This window comes from Bos indicus, chromosome 10, assembly GCF_029378745.1.
Source record: "Bos indicus isolate NIAB-ARS_2022 breed Sahiwal x Tharparkar chromosome 10, NIAB-ARS_B.indTharparkar_mat_pri_1.0, whole genome shotgun sequence".
NCBI lineage: Eukaryota > Metazoa > Chordata > Mammalia > Artiodactyla > Bovidae > Bos > Bos indicus.
In genome coordinates this window covers 75,868,552-75,887,159 of record NC_091769.1, presented here as the reverse complement: position 1 = coordinate 75,887,159, position 18,608 = coordinate 75,868,552, and the positions used below count along the sequence as shown (strand labels likewise).

The 18,608-nt window shown below is 40.9% G+C and overlaps 1 protein-coding gene across 8 annotated transcripts in view; it reads right to left on the bottom strand.

Annotated features, from left to right (window-relative positions):
- Positions 1-18,100, bottom strand: part of SYNE2 (spectrin repeat containing nuclear envelope protein 2) — a 325,236-nt gene extending 307,136 nt beyond the window's left edge. For 7 of the 8 annotated variants that reach the window (XM_070796700.1, XM_019969038.2, XM_070796708.1 and 4 more), the window contains exon 1: positions 17,915-18,100. The gene's annotated coding sequence lies outside the window, so the exon portion shown is untranslated. Of the gene's footprint in view, positions 1-11,039; positions 11,146-17,914 lie in introns of all 8 variants that reach the window. The other variant, XM_070796701.1, reaches the window with a different exon arrangement.
- Between the last annotated feature and the right edge of the window lie 508 nt (positions 18,101-18,608).

Genomic DNA, 18,608 nt, shown 5'->3' with positions numbered 1-18,608 from the left:
TTTAGGTTATTACAGAGTATTGAGCAGAGTTCCCTGTGATATACATCAGGTCCCTGTTAGCTATCTAACCCATAGTTTAAACAGAGAAAGTTCCAGAAAGAACTTCCTGAGCAATAGCCTCAGCCCTTCCATTTACTTTACAGCTTCTTTTATATCCTGTGGGGCACTCTGGTTCACTAAGGAAGCAAGCGTAACTTTCATTTTCCTGCTTTTGATTTAATAAAGAGGAAAAAAAAAAGAACTTTATAATTTCCTATAAAGACTTTCCTCCCATGCTTTAGAGTTACAATAAGGTCAACCCTTTCACCAGCATGACCATGGAAATATGGGGAAATTAAGTCCATCTTCACAATCAGTGTTAAGACTATGTCAAATACACTCTAAATAATGGAACATGTTCATGTCTGCAGTCACAGGCAATGCCCTTGGTGTACTTGACGTGGACCTGATCAGGGAATACTGAAAGATCCTTTTCAAATATGAACAACTATGTGTAATAGCTGGAAATAATATTGGAAAGACAAAGCCATGATAGGTTTTATGTGACTTCTTAAGTACAGATGTTAAAGAATGTGTTTATTAAAGAGCAGTTTACCAAAAAAATTCAAAAGTAATATACAAATCAATAAGGAAAAGAAGCAAAACACCTGAACAGGTACGAGGGCATAAACAAACAAACAAAAAAAACTATCCAAAAATGGATAAATTGTGACATATTCATACATTAGGGTATTAAACACTGAAAATGAATAAATCAGCTACCCATATCAATACAAATGCAGCTCACAAATATAAAGCTGAAAGAAAAAGAGCAATTTGTAGAAGAATGCATACAAAATGGTACTATGTATGGTATTAAAAACATTGCTTATGGGGGTCCATGATGGGCCTGATATTCAGCCAGTAGACCTTGGCATGACTGGATCTGTTGCCAGCATCCATTATGAGTGGCCATATCCACACACTCCAGTTTGTTAAATACTTTGAAAATCACCCTTACTATTCAAATACAATAAAGCTGTAAAGAAATGCATGAGACTGATAAACATCAAATTCAGGATAGCTGCTACCTCTGAGGAGGAAGGGGTCACAACCATGTTAGCAACAATTTATTTCTTATGTAGTATGCTAAAACACGTAGGTACTTAATAGTATGGTGGTTTATACCTTTTTGTAGGTTTTAAATAATAGATAATACAAATATTTTAAATACACACACACACACATATCTATGCCAGCAAGAGCCAGGAATCTGAAGGCAGCATTTTTACTCCTTGTTCTGCCAGTTGCCAACTGTACCTTGCCATCCCTGAATCTTGGATTGTCTTCTGTGAAATAAGAAGATCCAGGTATCATTCAGTCTAAAATTTAAAGTCAACGTGATGGGTGTTGAACTCCCTGGACTCTAGTAACAACCCATCACTGTGTCACTGTATAAGTGACAAATAAATCAGATATAAGATGAGATACTAACTCACTATGGATAGCACACACACATTTTAAAGTCACCCTAGGAATGGACTTGAATCCCACGACATTCTCTCTTTCACCATCCTTTGTGATGATGGTAAACCTTTGAGAGCTGTCCAATGGGGTTTAGGAGAGCAAACCAATGAATATCAGTAAAAGGGTGGGGACAGTTTAACTGACCCAAGACAAAACATTCTTCGTATTTAGTTGTGCTTATAGGTTATTTTACTGGAGAAGGAAATGGCTACCCACTCCAGTATTCTTGTCTGGAGAATTCCATAGACAGAGAGAGGAGCCTGGCGGGTTACCATCCATGGGGTCACAAAGAGTCAGACACCACTGAGCAACTAACACACATACACACACATATGTGATTTTAAATAATCATGATATTCTTGAGGCAGAGAAACTAAGACCATTAACATCAGAGTCTTATTCAAGAACATAAAACTGTCTGAGATAAACCCAGGATTTGAACTCATAATTGGTATCTTAGGAAAGGTACAGCTCTTAACTTGCTGCTGCTGCTGCTAAGTCGCGTCAGTCGTGTCCAACTCTGTGCAACCCCTTAGACGGCAGCCCACCAGGCTCCCCCGTCCCTGGGATTCTCCAGGCAAGAACACTGGAGCCGGTTGCCATGTCCTTCTCCAGTGCAAGGAAGTGAAAAGTGAAAGTGAAGTCGCTCAGTCGTGTCTGACTCTTAATGACCCCATGGACTGCAGCCTCCCAGGCTGCTCCGCCCATGGGATTTTCCAGGCAAGAGTACTGGAGAGGGGTGCCATTGCCTTCTCCCTTACAACTTCTCTATTATTTCTCATACTCTCAAGACTCGTTTTAGAGAAGAGCTCCCCTCTACACTCTACAATCTAACTTTAACTAATTTACCAAGACTTACATGGTGCACAAAGCAAATAAACTAGCAAATCCTTCAATCACTCAGTAAATCACTGCAGATTTTAACATGTAGATCACAGATTCTGGTATATAAAAGTTAGTTTAGTGAGTACTATGACCTGAAGAGTAAATGACATTTCTTCTAATTGCTTTAGGTAAGGAATCCGCCTGCAATGCAGGAGATGTGGCAGGAGCGGCGGGTTCAATCCCTGAGTTAGGAAGATACCCTGGAGCATGAAACCCACTCCAATATTCTTGCCTGGAAGATCCCAAGGACAGAGGAACCTGGCGGGCTACACAGTCCATGAGGTCTCAAAAAAGTCAGACACAACTTAGTGACTAAACAACAGCAACAAAGGGTTTTCAGACCAGAATTTTAAGGAAATTGTTCTAGAGATATTTTTAATTCAAATCTTCACCAAATTAGAGCTCCTATCTGTCCTTTTTGAGTTTGTTTCCGTTGAACTCTTTACTTCCAAGGAACTATCCAGTACTACTTTGGTAGAGTTCTAACAAAATACTAGACACCCAGTCTTACCTAACCATGAAATCTTAGCATTATGACTGGTTACTGGGAAAGTAAATGAGGAGAAAAAAAAACCAAAAAACGGAAAAATTAACTGTTGTGTGGTTTGGAAGCTGTTTTTTCTAGGGTGTCAGCCAGCAGTGCCATTCTTCAACAAGTATTCATTTATTTAAAAGGTACTGAATCAAGCAACTAGAGAAATAGAGAGTGTCTTCGGTTCTTAGGGTGGCCAAGAGTCAGACTGAGCACACACACACACTTAGGCTGAAAAAGGGATTTGAGTTCTGAAGTAGATTTAGGAGGTTGTGGAGAGCAGATCAGTGAATACCAGTAAAGTGTCTACTAGAACCTCAAACTGTGAGATCATTCCTTCTCCCAGGCTTCCCTCCTGACTCCCTACAGAGTTTGCAAACTAGCGTCCATTTCTAAACACACAGAAGTTTCTCACCTGAAGAGAAACAACCAGAATTATTTGTTTCTGAGTTTATCTAAAGATACAGTTTTCAGTTCTGTGGGCACAATTTTAACATCTGATATGAGGTTACATCATCTCAGGGAAAGAACGGAATGTACTTTTCTGTGTATATAAAATTATCTTTGTTGTTACTTATGTGCAGGGACTCCATTAGAAATTTGTCGCTTAAAAAAAAAAATCCTACTTCTGTCCATTTCTAAGGTTACTTTTTCTTCAGTATATCTTCTACATCGTTAAAATATTTAGAAGTTATATACCTCTGTGTGAAGAAAAACTTCCTGAAACATAAATAATCCTTCTGACCCCTTAACTCCAGTAACTTAGAATATGAAAATCTTAAATTTTCTCTTCATGGAATTTCAGACTACCGTTTTGAGATTTCTACAGAAATATTTTTTCCTTCTCTCAAAGCCCTCCCCATGGAAAGATCCCTGACCAGTCCCCAGCCCCCAAAACTCATATAACATAAAACATCCTCAAAAAGGAATACACCTAAGTAGTTTTCTCCCCATTGATGAACAATTGGAACACTCTTGAGAAAGTGTCTTGTGGATTTTACAGTATTCTCCTGAGTAGAACCAAAACTGGGACCAATGAAGAATCTTGAGAAGTAGGACCACTGGGACAAAACAAAATTGTATGCAGTCCTTTGGTTGAAACTCTTCTAACTTATTTAGCTAAGAAGCTAAGAGAGGTACTGAGATCTGTATCTGCTTAAAAACCATACCCCAACAACCTACAGTGCAAAAAAAGTGAAATGTAATGAGGTCTCCTTTGTTACAGCCTGAGAGTACGAACAGGTAAATTCAGCTTACATGGGTGAACAAAATTGTAGGCCCTCTATTTGATAATGACAAAACAGTAGAAAGGAGAGCTAATATTTAGTTCTTAATTTGTGCCAAACATTTTACATGTACTATCTCTTTAATCCTCACAAGATAGACACCATCTACTCCATTTAGGGGAACAGGGACAATAAGCACCTTTCCTGAGAACACCAAGTTACTGGCAACTCTTGCTTGAACACAAATGTGCAGGTTCTGAACTCCATGTCCTTAAAATTCCTAACAGCCAATGAAGTGAAAAGTTGCTCAGTTGTGTCTGACTCTTTGCAATCCCATGGACTAGACAGTCCATAGAATTCTCCAGGCCAGAATACTGGAGTGGGTAGCCTAACAGCCAAGAGATACCAACCTATACTAACTTGGTCCATGAGTTTTTAGAGAAATTTATCAGAACACATATTGTCTAAGCATTCAAAATATGAAGTAATTAAGAGATTAATATAGTGACTATAATGAGCTTATGTTAGTTTAAATTTGCAGTTCTCTGTCCTTTCTTCTCAAATAAGATAAAACATGTTTTTGCCCAGTGTTGCAGTTAACTGGCAAACTTGTATAATAAATTAACTAACAGAACTGGTTTAGCAACAAATGAGAAGCTCAAGTTCTCTAAATTCTAATCCTAGGTATGTCACTGATTTGAAAGGTAATCTGAGAGCATTTAATGTAAATTACATTAGATGTTTATAGGGCTCTCAGAACACAGTCTAAAAGAAGAATCTGTATTTATGAAACTTCAATATAAACTCTGATACTAAATATCTGAGTGAAAAGGAAAAAGCTTAAAATCTAGTTATTTTGCCTAATTACTGCCAAGGTTCTAAGTATTCATAAACATTTACACAGGATAAACAAAAAACTGTCCACAGTGATTATCTCTAGGGACAGAGACAACAGAAATGGAAAGTGAAAATAACATGAAGGCGAACTTTTGCTTTTTAATATGTGTGTGCTGTATGTGTGTAGCTGGATTTTTGTCATAAAGTTTTTAAGACATTCTCAAAGTCTTCCCAGTCTTAATTTTTATCTGCATTCATGATCTTGACCTTAGGACGTTTTAAAGGTGGCAACATTAAGGAAAAGAGCATCATTCTCTCTGCCCTGGCTCATCCTCTCTAACCCAATATAACAAGGCTCATTTTATAAAGTTAAAACCCACCCGTACCAAAATGTTTCCATTTTATCAGAAGCAAGAGAAAAAAACAGTCCTGGAGGACTTCAACCTTCAAGCAGTTCTAAAAGGAAAGGAATATTAGAACTCGAGAAATATGGTTAATTATGAAACTCCCTCAACAGTCTTTGAGTAACAAATACTAACCACCTAATTAGAGGGCTGTTCTCTCCTTGTGGTAAAGAATACGTAATGAGAGTCTGAATGCAGAAATGATGAAAAGTGCCACAGAGGACAGTTCAATGCCTTCAGTACCCATTCACTCAATCTTTCTAGCCCCAGCCCTCCTCTAGCTCCAACGACTTTGAAGAAAATGACAGAAGTGAGAAATGCTTTGAAATTACGGTTAATGTTTAAGCATTATAATATCAGGCCTCTTCTTGACCTTTATTTCTTCATCAATAAAAATACTATTTGCTTCCAATAATGATTTGTAAAGATGCTCAGCATAAACCTGAGACACGGTAGGTGCATAATAAATGTTAGCTTCCTTCTTTCAGAACTAAATTCCCAACTGCCAGCTCACTAATCTGTGAGCCCCAAAGACCCTGCATTTAAACAGTGTTTAAAATAAAGACTGCTATAAGAGACAAATAAGGACAGACTGGATAAAGAAGATGTGGTGTGTGTATATATACATATATATAGTTTTAGTCAGCCATAACGGAGAAGGCAATGGCACCCCACTCCAGTACTCTTGCCTAGAAAATCCCATGGACGGAGGAGCCTGGTAGGCTGCAGTCCATGAGGTCGTTAAGAGTCGACACGACTGAGTGGCTTCACTTTCACTTTTCAGTTTCACGCATTGGAGAAGGAAATGGCAACCCACTCCAGTGTTCTTGCCTGGAGAATCCCAGGGACGGCAGAGCCTGGTGAGCTGCTGTCTATGGGGTCGCACAGAGTTGGACACGACTGAAGCGACTTAGCAGCAGTAGCAGCAGCAAACAGAATGAAATAATGCCATTTGCAACAACATGAGATTATCATACTAAATGAAGCCAGACAAAGACAAGTAACATACAATATCATTTATATGTAGAATATATTTTTTAAAAGATACAAATGAGCTTGTTTATTACAAAACAGAGAGACTCACAGACATAGAAAACAAACTTATGGTTGCCAAAGAGGAAGGGGGACAAATAAATTAGGCATTTGGGATTAACATAGACACTCTATATAAAAATTCCTATACACCCTCTATAAACCACTATGCTATATACCTGAAATTAACACGACACTGTAAATCAACTGTACCTCAACTTAAAAAAAGACCCAGTAGACCATCCTGCCACCAGACCATTGGTTTTCCCCCACACCTTCTTCTATGGTACCTCTCTCAAGTAATAGCACCAGCATTCTTCTTGGCATCAAATTTAGAATCCTCTCTCTTCCAACTCCTTTTAATCCCCTCTGACTCTGTTCTCTAAATTTCTTCATCACTCACCTAGATTTCTAAAAACATCCTTTTAACTGGATTTCTTGCCTCTCCACTTCATTTTTCAGAACATTATTGTGAAACAGAGCTCACACCATGTGCATGCTGTAGGTTCCCACTGACAAGAAGAATATGGTCCAAATGCTTCCATGAGCAAAATGCCCTACAATCTAACCACAAAGCATCTATCTAGACCTCTCCCACTACAACCTGCCACAAGCCCTGTGCTTCAGTTTGTGATATTTTTCAGCCTGCAATCTACTATCCTCCATTTTCCACCCATGAAAGCTCTACTCTACACTCTAAACCCAGCTATATGTCCAGCTCAAATGTCAATATCCTATACAAAATTAGTCCTAACTTCCCCAAAGTGGGCATTTATGACCATAGCACTTTGCTAGCACTTCAGATGGCACTTCTTTCATTCTGGATCATACTAGAGTGACTTGTTTACAAGGCTATCTGTCCCAGTTCCTGCAAAAAGGGAGCCGTGCCTGATTGATTGCTGACTGTCCTCTAACACCTGCCACTTAGCCCCTTGTTCACTGCACTCTCGAACTGAATGTAATAACTAGCACTTATCACCAGGTGCTCTACAATGTTTGATCATAGGTGCTGTACTGCCCACTACACGTGTTGCCTCAGTAATATTCTTAACACCCCCATGAGGTAGGTCACATTTTGCCTTTTATTTTATAGATGAAGAAGCTCTACTCAGAGAGGTTTATAATTTGCCCAAAGTGACACAGTTAATATATGGCAAAGCAAGGATTTGAACCAGGGTCCATCTGACTTCAGAAGTTATACTCATAACCATTGCACAATATCACAGACATTTCAAAAATTCACTTGTCCTTTAGTACTTATGCACCCTGGAGTATTACTCGAGATGAAGACTCCAGTAAATTACATTTTATACTATCAGCATGTGGAGACCATTTTTGGTTCTGCTCTATTCCAGGGTCATAAACGATCAGGTTCATAGTCTTCCAGATTGACGACTTCTCTTTTCTTATACCCACCCTTAATTCCCTAAAAAAACAGAAGAAAAATGATTTGGAATGCAGGGACAGTAAGAGAATGAAATCATTCCTTCATCGTGGAACTCACCACATTAACAGTAAGCTTATAAGGTTCAGCAAGCATATATAACCTGAAAGAATATGTTGAATCATTTCAAAACATACTTTCCCAACTCAAACCAGAAATCAACAGCTGTTGCTAAGAAAACACACAGCCAACCGTGAGACAACATGATGACTCATGAAAGGAGCAAGCTTACCTTCCAAGTCTCAAAAACCATCACGAACACAGTCTTGTAACCAAACTTTCAACCTGTGGTTATAGATTGAGAGTTTCTTTTCACTTGGCTCAGAAGGAAATATAATCAGTTCTGGACTAAACACTATTTATAAAATTAATTATTACCCAACTTAATTGGAACTTTCTCTGATGAAAAAGAGTACAGAAACTACAAAGGTAACATACTTTCTTTTAAACAAAGGCCTATTAACGGAGGAAAATTTTTTACTCGATGCCATCAAATGAGTAACTACAAAAGACAGTCAAACAAGAGATTGCTAGTTACCTATTTTCTTTGTCAACATACTAGCACAAATAATAAAACATGCCTTTAACTGCTTTATAAACAGACTATATAGTAAATCCTCTTGTTTACTTTCTGAACCACTAACAATTTTTAACTAAAAGTTCCAGCATGCATTATTTTATCAAACAATCTCATCAAACGTTGACTATAGCCTACCATAGTACCAACGACTTAGATGCATAAGTTGTTGCAGGGTTTTTTCAGGTTTATTTGAGGGCATGGGGAACAATCCTGAACAGCTTTATTTATTTTGTTGCAATTTACACTTCAGATAAAAATTATTTCTTACTAATCAGCATTTTTTAAATGAAAATTAGCTAACTCCTACTGTGTGCTTGCTCAGTTGCTCAGTTGCATCTGACTTTGTGACACTAAGGACGGTAGCCTGTCAGGTTCCTCTGGTCCATAGGATTCTCCAGGCAAAAATACTGGAGTCAGTTGCCGTGTCCTCCTCCAAGGGATCTTCTCAACCCAGGGATCAAACCTGTATCTCCTGAGACTCCTGCACTAGCAGGTGGATTCTTTACCACTGAACAACCTAGGAAGCCCCAGACTCCCACAGTCTGATCCTTTAATTAACATATCACTCAAACCTGAAGAGCTCAGGTGTATTACAATCGGCTTTTCCTCAGAATACTACAATTAGTCCTCCAAAGTCAAAGTGGGAGAAAACAGGTAGTATACCTGCGTAAGTTAATTCTGTTCCCTTTCTCAAAACATGAACTATCTCATAGCCTGAGTTCTAACTAAACAGGTTATGTCTAACCTTGGTAAGGAGACTGTGTGTAGCACAAGCCAGAATCAAGATTGCCAAGAGAAATATCAATAACCTCAGATATGCAGATGATACCACCCTAATGGCAGAAAGTGAAAAGGAACTGAAGAGCCTCTTGCTGAAAGTGAAAGAGGAGAGAGAAAAAGTTGGCTTAAAACTCAACTTTTAGAAGGGGACAACAGAGGATGAGATGGCTGGATGGCAACACTGACTCGATGGATGTTAGTCTCAGTGAACTCCGGGAGTTGGTGATGGACAGGGAGGCCTGGCATGCTGCAATTCACGGGGTCGCAGAGAGTCAGACACGACTGAGCAACTGAACTGACTGACTGAAAACATTCAAAAAACAAAGATCGTGGCATCAGGTCCCATCACTTCATGGCAAATAGATGGGGAAACAATGGAAATAGTGACAGACTTTATTTTGGGGGGCTTCAAAATCACTGCAGATGGTGATTGCAGCCATGAAATTAAAGCAGAGACATTACTTTGCTGACAAAGGTCTGTCTAGTCGAAGCTATGGTTTTTCCAGTAGTCATGGATGGATGTGAGAGTTGGACCATAAAGAAAGCTGACTGTGGCATTGAAGAAGACTCTTGAGAGTCCCTTGGACTGCAAGGAGATCCAAGCACTGCATCCTAAAGGAAATCAGTCCTGAATATTCACTGGAAGGACCAATGCTGAAGCTCCAATACTTTGGTCACCTGATGTGAAGAACTGACTCATTGGAAAAGACCCTGATGCTGAGAAAGACTGAAGGCAGGAGAAGGGGACGACAGAGGATGAGATGGTTGGATGGCATCACTGACTTGATGGACATGAGTTTAAGCAAGCTCTGGGAGTTGGTGATGGACAGGGAAGCCTGGTGTGCTGCAGTCCATGGGGTCACAAAGAGTCAGACATGACTGAGTGACTCTACTGAATGTTTATATAGGAGTTCATTTCACTAATATCTCTGCTTTTGAATATATTTAAAATTTTTCATAATAGTGTTCTAACATCTAATTGACTTTTGCTCCAGTGTCAGACAAAACTTTACCATTTTGGATTTCTATTTTACCCACATAACTACTCACGTTTGACAATTCATTAGTGCCAAAATAGTTCTTAAAGTACCACGTGGTAAATATCACATTTCTAAATCATATTTGTAGAAACTAGGACCCAGGGGAAAAAATCTCAGAGATCATCTAATCCCCTGTGCCAGTGGTTCACAATCTTGTGCATGCATCAGAATCACTTGGAAGACTTGTTAAACACAGATTGCTGGGCCTCATCCTCTACATTTCTGAACCAGTAGGTTTGATGCTACTGGTCCCTGGACCACACTTTGAGAACCACTGCTCTAAGCTTACACCCATTGCCTAGTTCGTATCTCCACTGCAGTGATCACCAATTACCACATTGGAATGCATGCTCCTGTGCTTATGGGCCCTTTTCTTAAAAGAGAGTTGGCTTTCAAAGGGCAGGAGACATAAATTTTCATCAATGTGCCAGAGCCCAGATTCAACAAACATTTACAAAGTAAGTTAATTTGCTGGATGAGTTAAGTTTTCCCAGTCATTTATAGTTGAGTGTTTGTCAATGTATTAACCTTCAGAATAGGAGTACATTTACACATACCCAGATGGAAAGGGTACCCACTCCATCCTCACTGATAAAGAAGACTAAAAGTTAACTAAAACCAGAGCAACAAATAGGAAATTCTGGCGAGTTCTAAGAACTGCATCTCAGATTGGAGTTTTCAACCAAATATGGACACTGACAAGCAGAAGCTTCAAGTTCACTTTGTCAAATGTGTTACTCTGACCCAAGTAGCTATAACCAAGTGCTTTTTACCTCGTATACCATCGGAAGAAAGAAATGCTTTGAAAGTTTCTCAGGGTCTGGATAATGTCAGCATGGGAGGACTCACTCCTGAAATTTCCCTTTTTCTAATGCTGCCCTAAGGAAAGAAAAGACAGCACACTCATCAATACCTGCATAGAGATCTCCAAGTCCAGGTGTTCTGAATCTTATAAGACCCCACAGTATCCTGAAGTATCTATTACACCAATGATCAGCTCAATGACAACTCAGTAATTTAGTTTAAGAAAATGAACTATGCTCTGATTTCCAAATTTCACTACTACTTTAATGTTTACACTAAAATTACAAGTTAGAATATATACATATTCATAAAAATGAATCCAATAAATTCAATATGTATAATTTATTTTCACTTGAAAATAGCAAAATAAAGAATATAACCTGTGTAAAACATGGGTAATATATGATGTTTTAGGTTTTAGATTCCTTTAAAAAATAATTGACTGTTCAAACAAAAAACAGTAATGTAATGTGGGATCAATAACAGACAAAAAGTTAAATGTATAACAATATCACAAAGGTTAACAGAGAGAAATGGGAATTAACTATTCCAAGGCTCTCATGAGGTAATGACTGTACATGGGGTGGTATAATATAATACCTGAAGGTAAACTGTGGTAAGTTATCAACCCAAGAGCAAACACTAAAATAACAAAATAAAGAATGATAGCTAGGGAATTCCCTGGCACTCCAGGCGTTAGGACTCCACGCTTTCACTGCTGAGGGCATTGGTTCAATCCCTGGTCAGGGAACTAAGATTCCCAAGAGTCAAATTTAAAAAAAAAAAAAAAAAAAAAGGACTGTTAGCTAATAAGCAAAAAATAAATAAATAAATTATAATGATAATAAATTCAATTAATCCAAAGACAGAAAAAGAGAAAAAAGGAAATAAAGATAAGAAAAACATGTAACAAATAGCAAAATTATACATTTAAAGTGAACTATAATCAATAATCGCTTTAAATATAAATGGTCTAAATACCAGAATTAAAAGTCAGAGATTGTCACATGGAGAAGAAGCATGACTCTCCACTCCTTAAATGTGGGCTACACATAGTAACTTCCATCTCAAAAAGTACAGGACAGAATGCAGAGAAAAGAGCAACTTTACGGCAGGGAAACCTGACAAGCACTGCCTCAGCTAAGTAATCAAGGTTAGCATGAATAGTGATGCTCTGTTGATGGAATGCTCTCTTGACATGGAATAATTAGAATAAATATTGTTTTCAAGCACATACAAAACATCCTTTTCAAGCACACGGTAAGGAAATAATAATAAAGATCAGAGTGAAAATCAATTAAATAGAAGATAGAAAATATAAAGAAAACTAATAGCCAAAACATTGAGAAGGTCAATAAAATCGCCTTTGGTTTCTTTACCTTGACACTACTGACATTTTGGCTGAATGAGTCTTTGTTGAGATGATCTCTCCTGTTCATTGCAGATCTTTAGCAGTATCCCTGGCCTTGACCCACTAGATGCCAATAGCAAATGCCTGCCCCCCCCCTTCCCCAAGACACTGTCTCCAGACATTATCTCATCTCCAAAACTTGTCACGTGTTCTAGTGGCAGTAAACTTCAACCCATATCCCACTCCATAAACAAAATTTAACTCAAGGTAGATGTACCAAAAAGTAAAAAGAAAGACTTCATGGTTTTATATTCTCTTATAGTTTTTCTACAAGTTTTATAACTCTTAGGGAAAAAGTCTCTGTGATCTTGAGCGAGGCAAAGATTTATTAGGTATAACACCAAAAGTGTAATTCCATAAAAGAACTGATAAATCAGACTTTATTAAAACTCCTGATCTTCATAGATTTGTTAAGAGAATGTAAGATGAGCAACAGATTGAAAGTAAATATTTGCAAATCACGTATCTGATACAGAGCTTGTATCCAGAATATATAAAAAACTCAAAACTCAATAAGGAAGCAACCAATCCAATGAAGAATGAACAAAAAAATGTAAACAGAAACTTCAGCAAAAAAAGATATAATATGGATGGTAAATAAGCACATCGTTAGTCAGCAGGGAAATGCAAATTAAAACACAATGAGATACCACTACACATCTAATAGAATGGCTATGACAGCTTAACCATACCAAGTGTTGGCAAGGATGCACAGCAACTGGAACCCTCACACACTAGTTTGGGAATGTCTGGGAAAGTATGGAAGTTTCTTTAAAAGTTAAACATACGCCTACCATATGACTGAGCCATTCTACTCCTAGACATTTACCCAGGGAAAATGAAAGCAGATGTCCATATAAAGACTGAATATAATGTGTTTACAGCAGCTTTATTTTTAACATCCAAAAACTAGCAAAAAAGAAAAATGTTTATCAATGGGTGAATGGACAAATAAACTGGCGTATATTCATACAGCAGAACACCATTCAGCAATAAAAAATAATCGACTACTGATACACAGAACAACATAGATGAATCTCAAGACAATTATACTAAGTGAAAGAACCCAGACAAAAGAGAAAACATATTATATGGTTCCATGCGAATAAAACTCTGAAAATACAAACTAATCCATAGAGTCAGAGCTCTCATCGGTTGGGAAAGAAGGGTACAGGGTATAGGAAGGGACCAAAGGGAAAGATGATTCATAGGTCTACAAATAAGTCAAAAACGTATCAAATTTAACACTAAACTTATGCAGCTTACTGTATATCAAGTACACTCAATGAAACTGTTTATAAAATTATCACACAAAACCCAGAAAGGACAGAGTTTAAGATAACAATCAAAACAGTACTTAACCTGCAACTTCACAAAGAATTACAAGCTTTAAACATAACTGATTTTACACTATTGCAGACACAATTCTTAATTTGGTGAAAGTAGGAATGGGGGTACATAACCCAGGTCATTGGAAAATACGAAAGCAAAAACACAACAGTGAGCACACAGTAAAGTCGTGAAGAATGGGCTATGCGTTTGAATGATGTTAAGATTATTTCTTAATTATAGCTAATCTGAAACACTTCATAATTATAAAAAAGGAAAAGTAAATTCATTTTTTTCCAATTTGTCCTGTCCCATTCCCATTCCAGAGGCAGAAATGGATGCTTTCCTCCTCCCAGAGTCCCTGAGAATACATCTTTTCTAGCACTGCCATATGTGTACTGCAACGGCGTGTCTTCACTAGACAAACAGCTCCATCAGAATTCAGACTATGTCTTTTGATGCTGGCATAGTGGCTAAATGCGGCTTCCCAGGTGGTGCTAGTGGTAAAGAATCTGCCTGCCAATGCAGGAGATGCAAGACACGCAGGTTAGATCCCTGGGTTGGGAAGATCCCCTGGAGAAGGAAACAACAACCCACTCCAGGATTCTTGCCTGGAAAATTCCATGGAGAGAGAAACTTGGCAGGCTACAATCCAGACTGAGCACGTGCATGCATGCATGCACACACACACACACACACACACACACACACACACATACATGGTGGTTAAATATAAGCAGGATCTGAGAACCTGTTTTCCTACCTATTCTAGGCTGTGCCATTCACCTGCTGGGTAGCCTCTGAAAGTTCCTTCAATTTTATTAACTGTAACATAGGGTCACTAGGGTATACATGAGAATTCACTGTGAATGTATCCAAACCTTCGCCAGTGAGGCCTTGTATGACCTGTCAGCTGATTGCTGCTGTTGTTGTTCAGTCGCTAAGCTGTGTCCCATTCTTTGCGACCCCACAGATTGCAGCACACTAGGCTTCCCTGTCCTTCACTACCGAGTTTGCTCAAATTCATGTCCATCGAGTCAGTGATGCCATCCAACCATCTCAACCTCTGCCATCATTTGATTACCGTTCTTTTTCCCTTGAGTTCTCTCCCTGCAGTTGACAGTGCTCAGCCTCAAGACCTTCTCTCAGGTCCAATCAATCCATGCACCACCAAACTCTTTCCCGACTCAGTACTACCTCCTCAGCTAATCTTCCATGCCTCTCTCCTCTCCTCACCTCCTCACCCACAACACACTGTATGCTACTTGTCTTGGCTTACATGTCACCTGCACAGAGAAGACTTCTTACTATTCACTTCGGAACTCTTGGTTACTCTATGTCTCAGCATCCTGTGGTTTTCTTATTTCAACAAATAGTTTGAGTCCCTACTGTATGCCAGGTGTTGACTCTGAGGATGCAGCAGTGAATACAATTGCTCTGATGAGGTGTGCAATCTAGTGGGGTGAGACAGAACATAAGCAGAGAAATAAAATACAGAGTGTGTTAGATGGTGAAATGGAGGGAGAAAAAATCAGTTATGAAAGGAGAGTAAGGGAGTTACAAGTGGGTTATGATTTTAAATCTGGGGTTCAGTGAAGGTTCATAGAGAATACAACTGAGTAAAGAAGTGAGGGAGATCAGAGAAAGAACCATATAGGTATGGTGGGGCATTCCAGGCAGAGCAAACAGCAAGTGTGACAGCCCGCAGATAGCTAGGAAGCTAGTCTGGCTATAGAAGTATGAGGAAAAAGAAGAGCAGAAAACAAAATCAAGGAGACAGGACTGGGCGGTAAGGATCACATGGGGTAAACACCGAGGCCACTGACCAGCCTTTGCCTTTCACTCAGAGGGAGACTGAAGCCACAGGAAGGTTTTACATAGAAGAGAAGTGGTGTGATCTGATTTACACTTTAAAAACTACTATTAGTTTAGTGATGTCTTTTATGTTCTGCCTATCCTCCCCACCAACTAAGATAAAGGCGGGAACCACAGCTGTCCTGTGCATTATTATAACTCCAGCACCTACCACAATACACTGAAAGCACTCAATAAATATTTATTAGATGGATGAGGTAATCCATGTGAAGCATCTACTGGTACCAAATCAGTATTCTATAAATGGTTAGTACTATTTGAAACTCCAGAGTCCAGCACAGTGGCTGGCACAGGTAAGCATTTATTTGAGTAAATGAAAGAATAATTTTGTGAAATTATTGAAAGTCTTTTAAAGCATATGAGTAAGGACAAATGAAGTAATTGCCTTTAATATCTTCCCTTACCTATCAAGACCTGACTGATCCTGGTTTTGAGCTTTATATTAAACTCTGATATACTATTAAGGGCATGACCCAAGAATAATCCCACTCTGACTCAGTTCTTTAAGCATACTGCAATATCCTACAAACACACTTAGGACGAACGCAATGAACTGCTTGTAAAATTTCTAACTGGGTAAACTTATTCACATGATTAAAAAAAAAAAAAAACAATCAATGTACAAGGTTAAGCTGACCTAAGGTTAAGCTGGTTTGATTTTGATTTTTGTGACTTCAAATAGAGCTCGTAAACTTAAATAAATGGACAGAGAACTAAGGATTTACACTTTTTGCTTATTTTGACATCCCCAGAGTCTTCATCACGGGGGCCGAAAAAAAAACAAAAAACTTAATGAGGATTACACCTGTTCTCTTCTCCCTCAGGTGCTCCCGGGGGTGGGGGATGTAATGACACAGCTAAGGCCAATCAGTTAATTATCTCAAGAAGAGTCTGGGAGAGTCTCAAGAGACTTTTCCAGAAAGGAAAGGTAAGGAAAGAGTCATGCATTAAAGTATAAAAACACACCAAATGTTCCATCTCATAAAAGGTGAACACTCACCCCGATGATGTTTACAATGGCTCAAGGGCAGGGACCTGAGCGGTGAACTGGCCAGGTGTGGTTCCAGTGTTTAACCCCAACCCTAAAAGTGGTCGAACTCATCCTACTACAACCACAAAATATCTGCAAGGAGTTCTTCGAAGCGCTGGGAACTTTTAGAAAAGCAGGTGAAAGCTGTTTGAAATCAAACTTTTTTTAAAAAGGCGACACCAAAGTGTTGAGCGGCTGGAAAGAACCTCCTGGGTTTGGCTCTGACTTGCCGGTGCATGTACACAATCGTGCCTGCTGGCATCTCGCTCAGACGCTCCCTTCCACTAGGGGAAGGGAAAATAATAACTTTCGGAAATAACAGGCGCCCACAAAGGCAAAGGTTACATAGGACTCCTCAACCTCCATCAAAGAGGGTGGCTAACGTTGTTTGGAATAGCACTGATTTCACACAAGTCTCCCCTCGCTCTTTTTTTTTTTTTTTTTAACAGAAGGAAAACCACCTCAGAAGGAGAAGGTGCTACCGTCAGATGCGCAAGGCAATTTCAGACAACAAAGACCGCAAGCAATCTTTTCGGAATATACAAGCCGAACCGTCCGAGCGGCCCACGCCGCGGAGGCGCTCGGCCGCCGCGGTTCCTCGAGTGCGGGGGCCGGCGGATCCCCGCCCGCCAGTCCTGGGGGACCCTGGGCGAGCCTCGCGCCGCCCCCCTATCTGGCAATCTCCGCGCCGCTGCTCTCTGCCTTCTAGCTCACGCGGCGTTCAAAATCTTTCCCGCCCAAGCGTGACGCGAGGAACGAAAACAATCAGCCGACTGCTAGCTCCCCGGGCCTGGGCCCGACGGGGGCGGCGGGTGGATCGGGGCCGAGCCCCCCGCGCAGCCCCTTTCCCAGGCGGGCGGACCGGCGGGCTGGGGACCGGAGGTGACACAAAGAAGCCGGAGAGACAAACGCCACCCGCTGGCGCTCGCTCCAATCCCCGGAGCGCCCCGCCCGCTGACAAGTTTGCGGCGCCCTCCACGCACCCCGCTCTTCCCAGCCGGGCAAAGTTTCCCGGGCCCGGTTCGGACCCCCGCAGTGGGTCGGGTCCCGTCTCTAGCCGCCCCCTCCCTCAGCTCGGGGACCTGGCTCTCCCTGGCCCCCGCCCCTTTTCCTCCCTCCCGTTCTTCCTCCCTCTTCGCCACAGTCCGCTCCCTCTGGGGCGCACCGGGGTGCAGGGGCCCCGCCGCCGTCGCGCTCACCCGCTGCCGGCCCGGAGAGGGCGCGGGCTGCTGCCAGCCCGGGTCAGCGCCCCGCTCGCCTTGCTCCTTCGATCGCGCCTTTTGCTCGGTCTCCCGCTCGCTTCTTTGGTCCAGCGGAAGGCTCGGGGCGCAGCAGAGCGCGCTCGGCTCCTTGGCGCTCGGAAAGCTGCAAACCACGCCCCGCGCCTTCCCCGCCCGCCGCCGAGTCCCGCTCTCGCCGCTCGGTGGCCAGTGTCGAGCCCGCCCGCGAGCGCCGGAGGCGGAGCAGCCACCTCCCCCCGCACGCCCCGCCGCAGCCCAGGACTGGCAACTTTCCTTCCACGTTCTGGAACATCAGAGAGGCTCTGAGGGAGACGCTAACTCAGAATGCAGGTTAACCACCACCGAGGGTCGGGAGAATGTCACACACTCCCTCAAGCAAGCTTTTCGAGTCGATTTCAGCTAGAAACTTCCCTAACATTCTCGGACTCCTAGGTCTTGGAAGTGGAGGTAAGAAAAGCAGATCTGCGAATTAGATACCAGACCTTGATCAAGTCCGTAAACGTTTATGGACCCTTTGTAAAACGAGAAATTTGGATTAGATGGCCTTTAAGATCTGGTTCAGTATTTCCTATAGCGTGGTCCAGACCTCAGTGTCACCTGGCGGGAAGATGAGGCGCTTGTTTTTAATGCAGAATGCAGGGTCCCTCCTTCC